We start from the raw sequence: 3,014 nt of genomic DNA, 5'->3' as shown, positions 1-3,014 counted from the left end.
GGATAGGATAGGATAGAGGATAGGATAGGATAGAGGATAAGATAGGATAGAGAATAGGATAGGATAGAGAATAGGATAGGATAGATGATATTATAGGATAGAGGATACGATATTATAGAGGATAGGATAGTATAGAAGATACTATAGGATAGATGATATTATAGGAAAGAGGATAGGATATGATAGAGGATACAATATTATAGAGGATAGGATAGGATAGAGGATAGAATAGGATTGAGGATAAGATAGGATAGAGGATAGGATAGGATAGAGGATAGGATATGATAGAGAATAGGACAGGATAGATGATATTATAGGATAGAGGATAGGATAGGATTGGGGATAGGGTAGGATAGAGGATAGGATAGGATAGAGGATAGGATAGGATAGAGGATAGGATAGGATAGGATAGGATAGGATAGAGGATAGGATAGGATAGACGATAGGATAGGATGGAGGATAGATAGCATAGAGGATAGGATGAGATAAAGGATAGGATAGGATTGAGGATAGGATAGGATAGAGGATAGGATAGGATAGAGGATAGGATAGGATAGAGAATAGGATATTATAGAGGATATTATAGAGTAGAGGATAGGATAGGATAGAGGATAGGATAGGATAGGATAGAGGATAGGATAGGATAGAGGATAGGATAGGATAGAGGATATTATGGGAAAGAGGATAGGATATGGTAGAGGATACGATATTGTAGAGGATAGGATAGGATAGAGGATACGATATTATAGAGGATACGATAGGATAGAGGATAGAATAGGATAGATGATATTATAGGAAAGAGGATAGGATAGGATCGAGGAAAGGATAGGATAGAGGATAGGATAGGATAGAGGATAGGATAGGATAGAGGATAGGATAGGATGGAGGACAGGAGACGATAGAGGACAGGAGACGATAGAGGAGAGAGGATAGGATAGAGGATAGGATAGGATATAGGATAGGATAGGATAGAGGATAGGATAGGAAAGAGGATAGGATAGTAAAGAGGATAGGATAGGATAGATGATAGGATAAGATAGAGGATAGAATAGGATTGAGGATAAGATAGGATAGAGGATAGGATAGGATAGAGAATAGGATAGGATAGATGATATTATGGGAAAGAGGATAGGATATGGTAGAGGTTACGATATTGTAGAGGATAGGATAGGATAGATGATATTATAGGATAGAGGATACGATATTATAGAGGATAGGATAGGATAGAGGATAGAATAGGATAGATGATATTATAGGAAAGAGGATAGGATATGATAGAGGAGAGGATAGGATAGAGGATAGGATAGGATAGAGGATAGGATAGGATTGGGGATAGGGTAGGATAGAGGATAGGACAGGATAGAGGATAGGACAGGGGGTTTGATAGGATAGAGGATAGGATACGATAGACGATAGGATAGGATAGAGGATAGGATAGGATAGAGAATAGGATAGGATAGATAATATTATAGGAAAGAGGATAGGATATGATAGAGGATACGATATTATAGAGGATAGAATAGGATTGAGGATAAGATAGGATAGAGGATAGGATAGGGTAGAGAATAGGATAGGATAGATGATATTATGGGATAGAGGATAGGATACGATAGAGGATACGATATTGTAGAGGATATGATAGGATAGATGATATTATAAGATAGAGGATACGATATTATAGAGGATAGGATAGGATAGAGGATAGAATAGGATAGATGATATTATAGGAAAGAGGATAGGATATGATAGAGGATAGGATAGGATAGAGGATAGGATAGAGGATAGGATAGGATAGAGGATAGGATAGGATAGAGAATAGGATAGGATAGATGATAGTATGGGAAAGAGGATAGGATATGGTTGTAACAGACCTAGCTGCGCCAGGCCTGTTCCGAGCCGAACACGACCGACGGATACCGAGATCCGCCGGTACCCGCGAGCGCCCCCGCGAGTCCCGCAACACCGAACCGATCTTGGCGGGAACCGGAACCCGCCATGATGCGACACCGGCGCGCCGGATGTGTGACGACACCGGAAAAACCGGCCGCGAACCGTACCGCACCGCACCCCCTCGCCCGGCAAGACAATCGAGACGAAACGGAAAACGTTCTCTTCGGTTTTCCGCCGTCATAGCGACCAGTCGTATCATTAGCGAACGTTATTCTCCAGCCGCCGATACCGTCCGCACGGATACGCTCGGACTCGCGCTATTCCGACGCCGAGAAGCCACCCGCCGATTCTCGCGGAGTATTGTTTTACCCTCGGGTCTTATAACCGCGAGTGTGACGCGTTACTCGCGACCCGCGAATACCGATCCACGCCGCTGCGTACGAGACCACCTGGAGAGCCGCCCCGAACGCCGAGCGATCGAGGACCGGACCCAGGGTAAGTACCTTTCTTTCCCGTTAACCCGATACCTCCGCTTCCGCCCACACACCCACGGAGAGCGAACCACCCGCGGCCGGCGTGGGGCACGGGCTCTCCGCCCGCCGAAATTACCCTGGTCCGGATACGCCGCCGCGTACGGCCCCGACTCCGCCGAAACGCGAAGCCGGGACAGCGACGAACGCTTGAGAAACTCGTGTCGTTAATCTCCCGTTCCCGACCGCCCGTATCCGGCCGTAACCCTCGCGTTATTCCGCCGCGAACCTTGGCACGGCGAGCCAAATCCGGCCGCGAGGAACCGTTGTACGAGATCCGCCGGGAAACGGACTCGTTACATGGTAGAGGATACGATATTGTAGAGGATAGGATAGGATAGATGATATTATAGGATAAAGGATACGATATTATAGAGGATACGATAGGATAGAGGATAGAATAGGATAGATGATATTATAGGAAAGAGGATAGGATAGGATCGAGGAAAGGATAGGATAGAGGATAGGATAGGATAGAGGATAGGATAGGAAAGAGGATAGGATAGTAAAGAGGATAGGATAGGATAGATGATAGGATAGGATAGATGATAGGATAGGATAGAGGATAGGATAGGATAGAGGATAGAATAGGAT

The sequence above is a fragment of the Halictus rubicundus genome, unplaced genomic scaffold, assembly GCF_050948215.1.
Source record: "Halictus rubicundus isolate RS-2024b unplaced genomic scaffold, iyHalRubi1_principal scaffold0283, whole genome shotgun sequence".
Lineage (NCBI taxonomy): Eukaryota > Metazoa > Arthropoda > Insecta > Hymenoptera > Halictidae > Halictus > Halictus rubicundus.
Note: the sequence above shows the minus strand (reverse complement) of the source record.